Consider the following 18,366-nt stretch of genomic DNA (forward strand, 5'->3'; position numbering starts at 1 on the left):
GTGGATATTAATTTACTACAACAAACCCAACTTTAACAATGAAAAGGCGTCAAAATACTTGTTACAGTTTTCATTAATATTTTCCCTTCTTTTGCTGTCAGTGAGCAACAGCTCTCACCCCCCAAACCGCACAAATTTTGATTTACAACCAGCCATTTCAGGTAATGGTTATGGCACACAGATGAAAAGACCTCCACACACTCATCACCATGTTTCCGACCAACTGCCAACTGGGGAGTGCAAACAATCTTTCAGCATCATCAAAAGCAAGCTTTCGAGCCAAAATCGTGTGTCCTCCTTGTTTGCGGCAGAACTCTCTGCTGCTGTGCGAGCAGTATGTACTCCATTAACTCAAAGCATATTTTAGTCTCCTGCATCCTCCTCTCCCGTCTTCTAGGACGCCACATCAGCAGTGAGCCGTTGACGCTCTGTGCCAGAGACATCTCTGGTCCATAAATCTAGAGTGATGAGCGTTTCATTTACCGCTGAGTCACACCGGCCTATCGATGCAACTAGAATATCAGAAAAATATTATTCCTACACTTTCCTGCTGCTCACATGGATTTATATATGACAACGGGGAGAGGACAGAAGAGACTTTTCATTTTGGTGACAACAGGAAATGTCATTCAGCCTTCACAGTGGCTGTTATTGAGCTGAGCCCAGTTGTAGGGAGAGTACAATAAAGAAAGTGAGGGATGACTTTAAATACAGTAAAACAGCTGAAGCGTACTGACAGCACACTGGTTGTCATTTGGATTCATTTGTATGATTCAGTTTTCTAATACAGCTGAACATGTGTAGATTTTAACTGCACATTGCGATGAACAGTGTGGTAAAAAAAACTCAATACAACAGATTGGCTTTTTGTGGAAAAACATAATACACTGTAACCACAAAAAGAAACAGCACAGATCATCAGTGTAAAACACAAACTCTGATATGATACACAACACCACAGCAAACATGCAGTTATGGATTTGTTTGAGGGAAGCAGCCTCAAAAGGTTGACTGCGTACATATTAAGCAGGTGCAGAGCAACATTAGCTTACACTTGGAATTGGGCTTTAGGCAACCTGGGTAAGTTTGAGCTTTATCACTGTCACCACAACCTCCTGAGGGAAATACTGTAGATGGCTCTTCAGCTGCTAAATGCACCACAATGTTCCTATGTGATGTGTTTAGTAGGTTTGCACAGCCTTCTTTTCAAAATCAGCTGCCTGCTACATCTGGAAATAATGAGAGTGATGAGGGTAAACCAGTAATGCTGCGGTCCTGAAAATCAAAACAATGAGCTTAAAGGCACTAAAATTCTGAACAGAGCTGAGGGGAATGGCAGATATTTGTTATTTGCTATTACTTTGCTATTTTTAAATTTAATAGCAAATAGGTTCACACTATTCACACTAATAATATAAATGAGCACAGCTGAAGTGTTAATTTAAATATACTGGCATCTATAATGTGCACATGTGAACTGTGATAGTGTGTTAACTGCTTCTGAAATTTAATATTTAAAGAAACCAAAAAACTTATTTCTGAACTGCAACTGTAAACTTCTGCCACCCAAAATCTCTCATTATCCTCAGTAACTGAAGAATAGTTAGACCCGAAAACCAGTAAAAGTCCCCCCCCCCCCCAAAAAAAGAGAGGCCATGTAGAAACACCCTCGACTCTCTTTAATCAGATCTGTTCTTAACACTAACGGTTTCTCAGCACTGGAAAATCTGTGGTTGAGGCTATTTGTATGAATTTCCATTTTCTCCTCCCATATTTTGTGGCACTGAACAGGAACACCTCAAAATATATGATTCATGAGGCAAAACACACAATTAGCAGTGTCGTTTTTCTTCATTTCTTCAAGTGCAAACCCCCAATTCCTTAGTAAATAAGTATACACACAATTTCAGTGTTCAGTGCCACAAAGTGAACCACCAAACCTCAGTAAATATCCCCGTAGTGTTTTATCAAATACACAGATTCCCAAGCTTTCACTGTAAACTGATTTATTTGTTGATTTAGTTGTGGGTCAGGATGTGCAAATCTTGTCTTTTTTTGCTTCTGAGGTAAGTATTGATGTAAGGCCACATAAAAGGCTCTAGGGTATTTGTAATGCAGACTCATTCTCAAAGCTGTTAATACATAGATAGTTTAGAGATATAAGGGACTGAGGTCAATCACATGAGTTGTAACTAAACAAAAGTGCAAAAGGTGTGGATTTCTTGTATTAAAAAAGTGTATAAATTAATTTTACAGTCTGTGTATGGGAGTTTTTAGTTTAATTAAAGTGCACCGCACAGCTTAAGGTCAACCCGACAAACTACATAGGACTGAGTCACAGTGTTTTCAGATTTATTTATTTTTTTTATAATATGGATTCAAGGAAATGCATAAACATGAGAGGTCATCAAAGTTCACTCCCCTGGGTCAATGTAATTGCACCAAATTCAACTTCAGATGAACCTCATGAAGTACTGCATGTGTCAAACAGAGCTGAGGTCAAAAAGTCAAAACATTAGAGAAACAAACAGGCGGTGAAAGACCGAACATTTCCATATTGGTTTAATGGGACAAACAACATGAAATTTGTTTTATAATGTAAGGCTTTTTACTATTTCAAATGGTTAATAGACTTTAGAATCTTAAAAACACACATTTCTATAATTTTATTATCAAAATAACTGACATCAGTTTAGTAAAATAAATTCCTGCTGAACCTGCAAACCCCATTTAAGGTTTTATTTAGTCCTTTTCTTCTGCCTCCACAGAGTTCAAAGTGCAAGTTAAATATTAAATATTTAAAACTTTGGTATTTCACTGGCTGTCACTTTCGGCATAACTGAAAATTAGGTTTGTGTTAGTACCAGTGAACATTAATATTTTACTGTATTAAACTTTAAGGTGGAGACAGATACTGAATTTAAAAAAAAAAAAAAAAACTATGCTATGTCACTTTCTTTCAATAAGTAAAACATGGATCATATTCATGCTGGTACATGTGAATGTCACAGGACCATCCACCTCTCAAATTGATTTGTTATATGGTGTATTTTGTTGTAGATTAGATATAACCTTTGACTCAACCTCCTACCTCACAGACAGTTAATGAGCCCACTAGGTCATACGCATACATTGCTCTTTAGCTAAGAGGGTGACCCAGATGCGATTTGCAGGTGAGCACCTGCCACTGGGCCTTCATGAGACCTCATCTGTCTTTCAGGAGGATCTCAGCACTGAATTGAAATCTGCTTGCCAAGCAGAATGCTGATACTGGAATCTGTGAAAACCTCTTTTTTTTTTTCATCAGTTATTCCAACAATATCCACACATGCCAAATATACCATGGTTATAAGATTGTATATCAAAATCACAGCGTAACATATATACTTGGTCACCATCAAAAAGGACTGTAGAGATTCTCTATTATCCAGGTCATGGTATATCATCATCCAGCCATGTCACTAGTGTCGCTAGAAAGTTAACATTAAGTAGAGGTGTCAGACAGGACACAAATCCCAGTCTGTTAAGAATGCCTTGTGACCTGTTAGGGGTGTTTGAGGCACAAACACCTGGGAGGCGCACCAAGGATACACTGGAGGGTAACATCTTTCTGTTGTATGGGGTTCTCAGGATACCCAGAAGGAGAAAGTAAATCTTCCACAAAATGAGATGTTTCTTTTTTTCCCCAATAATTCAGCTTAGGATAGCTACTCATTTACTATCATAACCTTGACCAGGACAAATAATGCGTAAATGGAACTATCCCTGGCCTGTGGTGCATCGCGTGCATGGGATCCTTCTTTGTGACCATCTTCAGCTGCCCAACTACTGCCCTTGAAGCATAAGATACATTTAATGTACCTACAATGTCTCTACATCACACTTATAACTTTCCTATCATGAAACATCAGGAAACAGTTGTCAGTGCAGAGCTTTAAGGCAGGTCTTCTGACTAAAGGATACCTCCATACTCAATAACCAAAAGCACTGCGACATGATGCCAAACGCTAGAAGCTTAAGAATAAGCTATGACATGACTTTTACAATTAGCCTGAATGACAATAAATACAACTATGTCCTCAAAATGAGGCTCAGAAGAATAAAACCTAACACAATTCTGGCACTAAAACTTCAAAAGTTTTATCCTAAGCTCAACTCACAAGACAAAACAATCAGAGACCATGTAATTCACCGAGAACAGAGGGAGACAGGCCTATCTGCACGGTGATTTTTTTCTCATGCATTCCAACTAGATCCACTGTCTTTCAGCCACTTTATAAACAGCCACAACAATCACATATGACAGAAACTGACTGCTACTGTCATCTGGCCGGCACAAATGATCCACTAGCAAGAAGAGATGCTGACAGGTGGACATTAACTCTTCTTCTCCATCATTACTCACATTACACTGTATGTACAAGACTCAGGATGAGCTCCAATATTTAGTCTGGCATTGTTTTTTTGTTAGGAATTATGCTAAGTATATATAAAATGCAAATAAAAGTGCATAAATTATGAGTGAAGGGGTAAAAACTGAGACAACAATAAGCAATGTTATACATCTGGGCCCATGGACCATGCTATAGTAAATGAAAGACCATAAAAAAAGTTGGATTCAAAAACTCATCTCAAACAGAAGCTTTGCATCACTGAATATAATCTTCTGTTTGTGAAAGGCAAACAATGAGAACACACTGGCAAAGGAAATTACAATCACCTTACCAAGTCTTATTGAATAATAAATTTATCTTGCAACAAGGAAAAAAAAAAAAAACACGTTCACAATTTTTTTTTTAACTATTTGTTTCCAATTTCCAAGTTCAATGCAAATTTCACTTTATGAAATCTTTTATTTGTTTGATAGTAGTGCAGCAATAAATTTTAATACTAATTTCTGAAAAAACTGAAGGTAACATGTATTTTATTTTATTTACATATTCATTTTGCAATGCCAATAAGTAAAATGGCCTTTTTAGTAAATTTTCCTATAAAGTAATTACAACAATTTTTGGATTTTTAGATTTGCTCAGCACAATGGAGATGTTCCTATTATGCACTGGTGAGCTATGATTCAGTCTAAAGTGTGCATATGAAAATGTAATAATTTCCTTGTTGAGCCTTCCTTAACCTCACATTTTTGCTGTTTGGACACCTGATGGGGCTCAGGTGTTTTCTTCTGGAAACCTTTTTCTGTTTGACCTCCTTGTGAAAGCTGATAGGAGCTAAAAGCAGAACACAGACCTTTGGTGTTTATGAACAGACATAAACGTATAGCCCACTATAGACACCATCCCACTCTCAGATAACTTCTGGAATGAACCCCGAGATGACAGAACCAATAAGAGTCTTGGTATAAGAGAAATTAGTTTTCTGTTTTTCCAGCAGGTTGACTCTGCCGTGACACATCCCAGTGCTCAATGAGGAGAAAACCTGCTGTGGGTGCGTCATTGGGTGAGACTGAGGATCCATTAACCCATGTGTCCTCTACTGTTAAAAAGGCCCTACCACTGCTGCTGCTGCTGGCAGTGAGCCCTGATCTATTCCTTTTTTCCCCTGATGCTGCAAAATTGCCCACAGCCTTATCAAACAGCTCCATCACACAGATTAGAATGTAAACACACCACTGTGGCACTGGGGGACTATGTTTGGGCTTTGCAAGATCCAACAGCTACTATCTGTCAGAGGACACTCTGGTTTAAAGAGCAAACAGAAGGATGGGCTGAGATTAAGGTTCTGATTAGGTTTTAAGATCTGAGTTTTATGTTTGTTCTGACAAATTATTGCTAAATTTAATTATTACCATGCTGTGCTAAATAGAGAAAAGGTTCCATTCTCAAAATTACATCTGAAATAGAAGGGGTTGAATTTTTTTTTTTTTTTTGAGGGCAATTTTCATTTTCTCTTTTTAAAAAAGTATTACTAGAGAGTGTAACAGGGTAAATGTGTACTCTAGAAGGTTTGTTCAACTAAAGAGGATCCACAGAATTACTCAGCCTAAAAGTGTCCGGAAATCTACAGGAGGCATCTGCTGGCTCATGTTGCTGTACGTGTTTTGCTGCCGCAGCAGAAATAAATTCCTCTTGGGTGAAAAGCATCTCCAGACGTGTTTACCACAGAAATGTCCCAGACCAGAGTCATGTGTTAATGACCAAGAAATAAGGCGTCACAGGCTGTCATGTTAGTCGACAGCAAGACCGACAGGACAGCCTTAAAAACACTTATGTCACAGAGAAACACTATACAGGGTTCTAACACTACTTCAAAGATTGCGAGTAACTGACTAAAAAGTACAATATACTGAATAATGCAATCATTTTAAAATAATCAGTTCATATAATTAAATACATTAGTTTCACAAAACACTCAGAACCCTTCACTTTTTTGCATTTACTGCATTGTAGAATTAATTATGGCCCATCAATCCACACTCAATAAACCCTAATGACATTTTTTTTTAAATCAAAAACTGAAATTTCACATTTGCATATTAAGTATTCAGTCCATTAATTCAGTGCTTTGTAGAAGTTCCTTTAGCAACTACAGTTTTGAGTCTTCTGTGGTAAGACTCTAGAACCATTTAACACCTGCAATTAGACATTTTATCCCTTTTTCATGACACATCCTCTCAAGCTCTGTCAGACTGGATAGGAGGCATCTGTGATCTGTTATCTTCAGGTCTGTCCCCAGATGCTCTATGGAGTTTAAGTCTGGGCTTTGGCTGGGCTATTGAGGGACAGCCAGACTTGTTCTCAAGTCACGCCAGTGTTGTCTTGGAGTATGTGGCAGGTCATTGTCATCCCAGTCTCAGTTCGCTTAGTGCATATCAGACAGTGCTTGAAGTTCTGAGGCCACAGTTCTCTTGGGAACACTCAAAAGTTTTAGAAATGGTTTTATACCCTCTTCCTGATTTACAGCCCACCAGTTTTACTGAGGATGTCAGAGAGCAACTGGTATATAGTGTGAGTATTGGGACTTTTTTATGTATGCAAACTATGTCCAATCAATTCAAATTGCTACAGGTGCTACAGTAAATTCTGATCACATGTCAAGGACATCTAAAGCAAACAGGCTCACTAGGATAATAGATTTTATTTAATATTTACTATCAGTAGGAATCTAAAAGAATTAACACACAACAACAACATGTTTATACTCTGAGGAGGGCACAATTAATAATTTTTATGAGCTTATATCTTTTTTTACACCTCACAGCCAATTTAATAAAAACAAGCAGCACAGGTCAATAAATCAAGGAAAGACTCTGAAGGGGTCATTAATAGGAGGGACAACATGTACGCATCGCATCTGAAGGAGACAAGATTTGGCAGCTCTTCAAAGACTAAACCTTTGTTTCCAATTTCATATGTCTGTGTATGTGTCAGTATAAATGGAATATTGCAGCATGTGTACAGGCTTAGCTGTACACAGTCAGGCTCTATCTAAGCACTCCGGATATGACTGATCATATTAGCACACGGGCACACAGTACTGTATGTGTTGGTGTGTGGGAAGTGAAATATAAACAGGAAGGTGCGGTGGATCATTATCTTCTCTGTCTGACATCTTCGGTTCCTTTATTGTATCGCGTCTGAATGCCTGGACCCTGCTCAAGTAGTTATGAATGTACCCGTGTGTCGTTTCAGGCAGGATCGAGTTGACTGCCATAGCTATTCTGATGAACAATGACAGTGTTTATTATCTGGTCAGCAGCTCAGAACAATGCAGTGTGTGACATGACAACAACGGACAGGCAGATGTTGGAGTTCTCTCAAAGGTTAAAAGCCAGCACATTGGAAAACTCGAAAACTAACACTGAGGTCTATTAACACCCAAGTCCTTCAACAAGTGCCGTTACAACTGCTGAATACATTCATACACTGTTTAAGCCACAACCACTCCAGGTATGTGAATGTGCTATGCACCAACAAAAAAGCTGGAAAATGCAGCCATGACCCATGTTGCAGCTAATAACTTGAATAATGCAAATCTCTGTAGCCCCAAGTACTGTGATTTTTTTTCCATTTTCCTTTAACTAATTAAAACAAATTACACTGCCTGTCAGAACATATGCAAGACTCTGCTTTTTAAGTCAAGTATTTTTGAACATCTTCAAAATAACACATAATTAGTCAAGTTGTCTTCCCTTAGAACACAGTCTTCAATAACAAGTATTTAAGTTTTCTTTCATCAGAGGGAGACCAGAAGAGAAAACTGCCAATTGTTACATAATGGGAGTCCTTTTTTGAAATATAAAAAAATTAATAACTGTGTTTGATTAAATGATGTTATCTTTTCAGTCCTGGATTTTCTTTGTATTTATTTAATTTCTCTAGATTTATCAGAGCCCCACAGTATTAAATGCAATGTCGTTTAACATTAATAGTAGGATTCAATACATAAGTGACAAGATTCTGGCAGTAATCCATGTTTTAGTAAATGCCGAGGCTATAGTTTAACCTTGGCATGAACTACTTAAACTTATGTCTTCCCCAGAATTTAAAATGGCTTGTGGCACTAAAATGCATTGTTCTTTGTATTTGACTGTATGTGGTTCATTACAGAAATCTATGAACTAAAAGATTAAGAAATCTATGTGAAGTTTTAACCATTATTAATAAAGGAAAAGCAAAATCTCACTTCAGATTGCTTCACTGTAAATTTCCTAATAGTCTGGAGAACAATCCCAAAAGCTGCGCCACCAACTGCAACAGTGCCATGAGGTATTTAAAAAGATGTGAAGCTACAGAGCCAAACTGAGCAGTAACTAAAAATAATCTTGTTTGGTTGGCTCAAAGCAGAAAAAGAACACATTCACAATGGTGAATGCTTCAATTGTTGACATGTTGTCAGGAGAAAAATGTGTGCTTTTGCACCCGCAGTCACTGAAATTTTTCTGGGTATTTGCGTAATACTGTGATGACAAGACAATTGAAAGATAATGAAGACAAACATAAGAGGTAAAAACTTCTCACTGTGCATCCTTCAACAGCTTTGGAATGTCTGTCAAAACATGACCAGGCGTAGCTGCAGGCGAGAGGTCTGAATAATTATGGAACTCCCATGGTCTCTCTTACAGGTCACAGCACATTCCTCATTTGCCTGCATTGCTTTGTTTCAAAACGGCCACAAAGCAAAGTGAAACATCAGTTTTGCTCTTCCAAATTACATTCCTATTTCACTTAGACGTTTCATCTTATCATATCATCACATGCTTAAAATGTTTACATGAACTCTCACACTTAAAATCTTATTATGGTAAGGTTGCAATAATTTGTCCATAAACTGATTAGTTGAATGAAATACATTTTCATGGTTGATTCATCATGGCTGAGGACAGTTTCTTGGACAGGACTTGCTTGTTTGTTTCTGAATTTTGTTGTAATCTAATCCATTCAGACAAAAAACAAAAAACAAACAAAAAAAACCCCACAGAATTTAAGAGTCAATTTGTCCTTAAGAAATAAATATGTAAATTCTGGTTAATGAATAATAATAATAAATAATAATAAAAATAAATGATTTTCTTCTAATTAAAGGAAATAGTACATTTAGTACTGAACTCAACATGCAGAAATATGAAATTCAGAGACAGGAATGCAACTGAGTACAAAGTTTACAATAACAAAGTAAAAGTCAAGTTAGTGGTGCCAAAAGCAAAACCAAGGCTGGTTCAACAACACCCACTCCAATATATCCATTTTATTTCAGCATTTATCATGATAATATTGTGTATTTTGGAAAAGATGACCACACCATGACATTTTAATATTGGCCCATGGTTAGAAGACAAAGCAGTCTCTCTCCTTTGGGCTAAAATTCACTGTGCAGACAGAATGTTAACTTGGACTCTGTCTCCTGAGTGCTGTTAATTACACTGTCTGTAGTGGACATGGCAAAACAGCATCTACACTCCTCTGCTTTAAAACTTGGGGTGTTTGGAATCGATCTGTCCTGACAGTGAAGTCATGGGCAGAGAAAAACAAAATATTGTGGTTGCTCAAAGAGGTTCCACATAACCGAACTGCAGTGATCCTGAACAGCACATTCACAGCTCACAACTCAGGTAAGAAACAAATGACCCGAGGCTGCCCACAAGCTGACACATGGGTAAGCTACAGTACATCCATGGGCAAAAGACATGTTTTGCTCAGTCTGTGGACTTAGGAGGGATTTTACACTTAACATACTGTATCAGCCTGTAGTGTAAGAAAAAGTGAGTTGTTCTACCTTGCAACAAACAAAACACAACTGGCTGTGAATTGTGAAACAGTATTTTGCTTCACATGTTTTAAGATGCGACCATGAACCCAAAAAAGTCACATATAATAAGTTTCCCAAATGATCAACTGGAAAGAAGATGGAAATATGAATTACCATCCTGACCTGGGGACCATGGACAGAGCAATATGAATAGTGCATTGTGTTACTGAGGCTACTATAAGTACCCTATGGCCACATTTTAGTTTCTTGTACTAAAAACTTACCATGATATACTGATATCTCCTCCAAAACAAGTACTTGGACTTCAGTGCAAAAACAGAAATAGTAAATGAAATGGCAGAATATTTGGTTGAATAACTGTGCTGTATGCATAAGATTTTAATAAACAGAATAGACATGCTAACATTTAGTTTCTTACATGCATAATGGAGCAAAACGATTAACTCTTGCAGTCTATAATTTTTTTTTTTCTTTGGCACTGTGGTAGGTTTGGTCTAAAAAATATTTTTAATAAGGGAATAATTATTGTCTGAAAATAGTTAATAAAATATTTAAATCCAGCTGTTCCTTCTGTTATTTTTCCTGAAAACCTTCCTCCACAACTGCTCTCTCCAACTAAGTAGTGTGTTTTTATTCCATGCACACTTATACCCTTCATCTCTTGCTCTCTGTTCCCTGCTGGAGCTGTCAAAGTCAGAGAGTAAATGGCACAACGTTGGCATGTGTGGAGGGCCACGTCAATGTCTTTTGGCTTAGCACCTTTGTAAAATCTTCCAGCCAGTATGGCTTTTAGTCCTAGCCATACAATGCTAACACAAGGATAAATAAACGCTGCCTGGAATCCAGCCAGCTGGCATACCATTTGTTTTTTTTTCATAAAATGTGGGTTGTCAAAAACAGGGCCCCTCTACCGAGAGAAACAAAGGGATTCTCCCTACCAGTCTGTGCTCTAACCTTATACTGAAACAGTAGAAGTAGCAGGTGTTTGAAAGTGCAGTTTGCATAACAAATACTCTTTCTTCACAGACTGTCATCATTACTGTCTTAATGTTACTTGGATCTGACATATTACCAAGGAGTAGGAAGCATATACTTACTTCACATATGTATCTATTTCCTTATTATATCTGCACATGTCTTGCCACTGCACAAATATTCTTTTTCAGGAAACTGGGACAAGAATCAAGGGATTGCACAATGGCCACAAACTGCATGTGCCTTTAGGATAATTAGAGCAGGATTTAGATAAATCATTATTGTGTCCTACTGAGCTACCTGCATATTAGAAAAACACACAAGCTATTGTTGCTCTGCAATTCTTGAAATGTCTTCAAAACCTGGCCAGTTCTCTCTGTTACCACTTCTCACAACATATAAGGTAATAATAACAAACAGGTGCTACAGTTATTGGAATGTGAAAAGGTAGAGCTGTGGAAGCCCCTGCCTTCTGGGTGATTTATATTTATTGATAAATGTTCTGCAAAGCAGAAACAGACAAAACACACGCTGGCTCACACATACACACAACAGTTCACCCCTATGCCAATGTAAGCCAACACCAAAAGGGTGTAAAAACCATGACCGAAAGCTCCACTAACAAGATGCAGACCATAGACAACAGACACACACATGCCAAAGTCCATACACAAGCTTGTTTTCAGCCAAATTAGATGTGGGCACTGGGGGTGGTCTCTCATATAATAAAAGCACATTTCACAGTACATACTGAAACTAAATATGACACATCATCTATTACCACCTATTCACCAGCTACAGAACAAAATAAGGAGCTTCAGTAAAATCACTGTGCACAGATAGGAAGAACAAATACAAAAGTGATGCATGTAGTTATGAAAATCACAAAAATTGGAAAAAATACACCCCTTGTGTCAGAGCAATAGTTGCAGCCAAATGTTGCAGAATAAACTAAAAAGTTTAAGAGGTTAGGCATGTCATGAAACTGCAAGGAAGGCAGGAAAAGCAGGGGGCGAGACCAAAAAGTTAAACAAAAATACTGAAATAAACCAAAACAGATAAACAAAAAACAGAAGAAAATCAGACCAAAAGAGAGATAAAAAACAGCAAACAGAATGGAAAAATATAAGAATAAACATAAAAGAAACACAACTGGTTTTTGCTCAGATCCATCTCCATTGGGAGTATCCATCTCCTGTAATTAACAGTTCATGAACATGGATTTCATAGCGAGCCAAGCCACAAAGTGTGCAAATGAAATTGACAGATGTACTGAGCATCTTTCCAAATGAAATATCATGTTACTGTTTTCAACCTTGACTTGCCAATTTTGGTTAATGAATTGGTTTAAGACACTGTGGCACATAATCATTAAATCCTGAAGTATCCGATTTATTTTTCACCTCATTTTACTCAGGCAATTCAGCATAATCTTTCCACTGACCTTCTATGGATCATTGCTACCTCTTTATGTAACTTCACATTGTTTATTGCAACTGAATACCTTTATTACATTTTTTGTAGTAAAAATGGTAAGATTTGGAGATTACTAAATTTTTCCACTAAATTTTTGAGGAAATCCAACCAAGTAAAACCGTGTTTACATATTTGCCACTTTTATTGATTAGAATTTTCTCGTCCAAATATTTTATTTTCAGGTTGAACATTATATCTGCTCATCTGGATCAAAACAGTAAAACAATGTGATTTATTTTTACATAAAATATATTCTATTTGACTATATTTTCTTTAGAGAAACTATTTATCCATGAGAAACTACAGTAAAACTTTCAAAAATGTATTTTTGCACAGTTACCATATAAAGAGAATCAATGAACAGTACCAATAAATAATTGTTTTCAGTCACACCTTGTCAAAAGCATTTGTTGAGCACTTGCATGCATAAAACTGGCTGATTATTCAGTCTGACAATCCCCAAAACATTTTCATATCTCTATGATGGCAAAACAAAAAATAAATAAATAAATAGAATAAGTCAAAAAGTGTTAATAACTCAAAAGATAACAGAAAAGTTATTCCATTTAATCCGTTCCATCCCACACATACAAGATTTAAATAGACAAAGCATGTTAAATTGTGCCCCAAAGAAAAGGCCTGCAGAGAAAAGATTCAGTTTTACATTCTGCTCAGGGCTAAAAACACTAATCAGTAATTAATTATAAGTCTAGTGAAATGACGTTGGAAACACTGTAATCCAAACCCTGCTGAATGCTGGCTGAGGGTTAGGCAAATTGTTTCCCTGCTTCCCTCCCTCACTGCACTACCTCACCAGAGATTATTGTACAAAACAAAACTAAAGAGACAAATGAATATTCATGATATGACATTTGCAAGGAGCTCATCATGGAGGCAGCCAGTGGCTCAGCATTTAAATGGGCACAACTCAAACATCACTGCAAATAGTGAAACTCAGCGGTAAGCCTCCAGGGAGTCTAGATGTGTTTGAACTTGAATTGTAGAAATAAAGTGCCAATTATCCCTCTAATTGGGAGTAACAGAGCCGGTTGCCTGTTGTGCTTGGTCCCATGTTTACAGCGTATCTTTAAATCTTCAATTTAAAGGCTTTAATGAGTCCAATTAATTGAGAATGAGAGGAGTGATTTGGAAGTCACATCCTGCTGTTTGGAGCTGCAAGCCCAAGGGAATGAGGAGTTTACCAAATGCCAGAGCAGAGTACAAACAGACAGCCCATCTTACACTCAATAAAAAAATTTTTTAAGTCACATTTGTTTTATTTAAATTAACATATGCTCTCAGAGCCTTTAATGAAAAGCAGTTTACCTTTAATTACACATGTACTGCCAGCAATGAAGGTAAACAGAATATATGAAAATCCCTTTACACACCTGTAGCCATTCTACCATTGTGCTGGTTGGCCTACTGATCTCTGCGTTTCTCTGACTTTTCACTAACAGGTCAAAGTCTTCTCTTATGTCTTTGATTTTCCGTCTAGCAGTACTATGAGGTTGACAGATTTGGAGAGAAATGTCTTGATAACTATGAGACAGCGATAACATTCCTTACAGACATTCATGTCCCTCTGAAGATAAGTGTCATTACTTTGGTCCTATTCCTTGACTTTTTATTGAGGATCACCATGAGGTCAATTTTTTTTTTTAATCTGTGCACTATTTCTCCTCACAAAGTCACTAGGATTGTTATAAACTCAGTCTCACTCTAGAAGTCTAGGAATCTGCTGTCCTGCTTCAAGGATATGTCTAAAGCAGTTCAAGGTTTGTCTGACACATTTGCATCTTGAACAATTCCTACTAATCTCCCTTTGCAAGAGTCTCATACTCTATGAGACACTCTGATGTGGAACGATTCATTCATCCATCCATCGATCTTCTATACCTGCTTATTCATTAACCAGGGTCACAGGAATCTGCTGGAGCCTATCCCAGCTCTCTTTGGAGTGGAAGGCAGGGGTACACCCTGGACAGGTCACCAGTCCATCACAGGGCCACATAGAGATACACAAAGACAAACAACCACACACACTCACTCCTATGGGCAATTTAGAGTCACCAATCAACCTGACATACATGTTTTTGGACTGTGGGAGGAAACAGGAGTACCTGGAGAAAACCCACGCAAGCACAGGGAGAACATGCCAACTCCACACAGAAAGGTCGGGTTGCGAACCCTGGACCTTCTTGCTGTGAGGCAACAGTGCTAACCACTCAGCCACCATGCTGCCACAATTCATTCAGTGATTTTTTTTTTTTTTTTTAAAAATCAGTGAGTTTTTCGAGTGTTGGAAAATGGACACAAATTGCAGCTAGTGTGGCACTGCACATGAAAGAGAATTTATGTAAGTAGAACGTGTGGGGACATATGCCTCAGTGGGAAAAATCAACACACTGATCTTTTATCTAGATTGCCCTTGACGTTTGTCTTACAGAAGCCTAAGGATGGCGAGCACATTTTGACAAACGTCTATCAGACAGACTGATTATTTTTGAAAAACTGCTTTACCCTATTCCTCGACGTTGCCCTCATTTTGAACTCTCAGTGAACTCAAAAAGCACTAGTGCTTTTTGGGGGGGGGGGATCAGACAACATTATCTCTACACTAAGCTGATGTAGTAGCATGCAGGCCAACAGTTAAACAGATCTGTGACTAAAGCCTGTTGTGCATTTCTCAGCAGAGTTCCTCTGAGCCTGACAGCTGGACAGGAAAAAACAACCAGATTCCAATTCAGTTGCATGACCGAAGTGTTTTCCACAAGCTCAACTGGGAAGATAGAAGACTGAGATAAACCAAATTCAATCAAACACATTTCTAGTTGTTTCTGGAACTGAATATCCAATGGTTTTATCATTAACTTAGATTGACAAGTTAATACAAAAACAAGACATTGTAGCTGTTAAAGGATACTATCATACTTCTATATCCGTAAGATGATTAATTTATTTTAATTGATGACTACAGTCTACTGTATCTTAAAAAGAGGTTAAGCTTGCATTCAACTAAATCTTTCATTTACCACTGAACATTTATGGCCATATTGTGGATGAGGGCTGGAACACAATGAATGAAAAGGGAAATCTGCAGAAATCAGCGTCACACATCATTACACCCATCAGGCAAGGGGCTACATGCAGCATGTGAGCCACAGGTTGGAAACCTCCACTCTACACACACGATGTGGGAAATGATGCAAAAGGATAGATCTGAACTTTACACAGCCCCTAAACATGCCTACACTACGCAGAACAGCACAATGTATTAATTACTTTCAATATCCAGTGATAACAAAAAAAGATTCATTTACATTACAGAATTACAAGTACAAAATTTTAATTTTTTTTCTACTTGGGGGCAGAAGAACAAGCTGATATATTATCACCTTATAAAGTTGTTGAAATGTGTTGGCAAACAGCTGCCTAGTCAGACACCCAGCAGACATGCAACAACATTAAAATTCATATTAAGTTGTGTTTTGTCCACATGGCAAATCTGATTGGGTTTTCATGACTTCCTGGGGGAAATGTCTGGCTCTTAAGCTTGTAAATGCAGCTCCATGTTCATATGCTAAAATACGCCACAGAGCTGCTGGAGCTCCAGATCACATTGTTATTTTTAATAGAAAAATACTGATAAGAACAGCTTTAAATCTGACTACACTGTCGCATGATGTGAAGTTTGGGACAACAAAAAAAAAAATACACTTCATGTCTTTCAAACTTATTGCATGTTGAAACAGCCTTAAACTAGACTGAATGTCATTTGTAATTAGCAACATTTCTACAACTACTTTTCTCCAATAATAAGACAAAATACTCTGTGAACTACTTGAATCGCGATGTATGCTGCATAATGATACTCTTAAATAAAATATTCTCAATAAGAGAGGTAATCACCACCATACTCCCTTATGCAAAGATGGTTATTATGCACTGGTATAAAGTGCAGCTGAAAGAAACTGTATTATGTCCTTGGAGCACCCAGTTAATATCTAGTCAAAGAAAATGTAAAGGGAAATTCATAATTCTGAGCTTGAATAAAACCCAGATAATTATTAGCACCTACACTCAGTAACAGTAAGATGGCATGCCTGAGGGCAAAGCACACCTATACATACAGCTGAACTGATTTAACAGCACTGTAACATGTATAGCATCCAACTCATAGAAAGAATTAAACATAGGAGAAAAAAGGAAAAAAAAAAAAATAGAAACAGTACATATCCACCTACGTAATGAAATATTTGAAAGTTCTTATTGGATTTATAGTTTATCTTTGATGTATCTTACAGACTCCTTCCGTTCCCAAGCTAATCTGATAAATATCTGAGAGGTATCTGGAAGATAAATATGACAGATGTTTAGCTACTCATTAGACCCATGCTTAGTGTTGGAAAAAAAAACAAAAAAAAAAAACAACCAAAGCACTAAAAAGTGTGGGCCAAGACTTATGGTGTAGCTAACATTTCTATAGAGATTTAAATTAAAAAGAAGCTGATGCAGGCAAATGTTCTGTGAAGCCGCATAAGGCTGCAGTTTAGCTGAAAAGACTGTTTAAAAAAAAACAAACTGTGTTTAATGCCACATCACAACAGTCTTTTTTGCTCAAAAGATATTACTTCACAGGTCAAACCCTACACAAGCTACAGTACCATGAGCTACCAACTGACCACGTGCACCACAAACATATGGACAGCTTGATGTTATATAACATGAGAACCAGATGTTTGTTATACATATGTAACTGCAAAGATGCATCATTTAAAAACTCACTTTTAATGGATCAACCATAATTCATTTCTTGTACTGTAAGTGTACATAAGAATAGATCATAAAAAAAATGTAAAAAAAAAAAAAAATCAACAGAGTTCAATGTAGCTCTGCTCTACTCGTTTTTAGTCTCTTTCAGTTCATTGAACTGGTTTTAGTGTCCTAACTGTTCAGGTGCAGCAACAGTTAATTTTTAGCTGATCAGACATGAGCTAGTGAAGACCAAAACTGACTTAAGGGAAGTATATATATATTGGGCTTGCATTACATCCACCAAATGGCCAGACATGCAACTCCGAATGAATGTTATTGCTGTTCAGAATCTGCTGTCTGACAGAATGGGCAACTGTTCGCTAACAAGGTGAATAAATTGTTTTTGTTTTTCCAACATGTTCAGCTTGACACAAATAGCAACTTTGTTGTTGGTGGTGTATGGAAAAATCCAGCTCAGTGGAATGTGTTTTTGATCATGTACAAAGTATAACATACACAAATGAAACATACAAATACTGGATGTTTCCAAATGTTTCTTTCTAAGAGATGTTCAGAGATTTAATGAGCATTGGAACCTAAGTAAAAATATACCTGGACTCTGCAAGTTCCCAAGTCCAGTTTCCAAAAAGAGACTGCATCGTGTTCATGTTGGATAATGCATTACAGCTAGACTGACAACACAGATAACATTTCTACAAATATCCACAAGCACCTGCACCTTGTTCAGCTTTTTTATTGGCTTCATACTTTCTATAAAACCACAAGAAAAAAAAAAAAAAAAAAAAAAGAATCACACCAAACAAGTGTGGAGTGAAATCTCAATCACATCTTCGCTGCAGTTGAAGTAAGAGACAGAGACAAATGGAGCCAGTTTTCACTCCAGCAGTTCAACTTCTGTCATCCGCTTGTAAC

The 18,366-nt window shown here is 37.3% G+C and overlaps 1 protein-coding gene across 3 annotated transcripts in view; it reads right to left on the bottom strand.

Moving 5' to 3' along the window:
* The window catches only part of gstcd (glutathione S-transferase, C-terminal domain containing), a 39,291-nt gene that overhangs the window by 12,837 nt on the left and 8,088 nt on the right, over positions 1-18,366 (bottom strand). The window lies entirely within an intron of this gene.

Source organism: Mastacembelus armatus, chromosome 1 (assembly GCF_900324485.2).
Source record: "Mastacembelus armatus chromosome 1, fMasArm1.2, whole genome shotgun sequence".
NCBI lineage: Eukaryota > Metazoa > Chordata > Actinopteri > Synbranchiformes > Mastacembelidae > Mastacembelus > Mastacembelus armatus.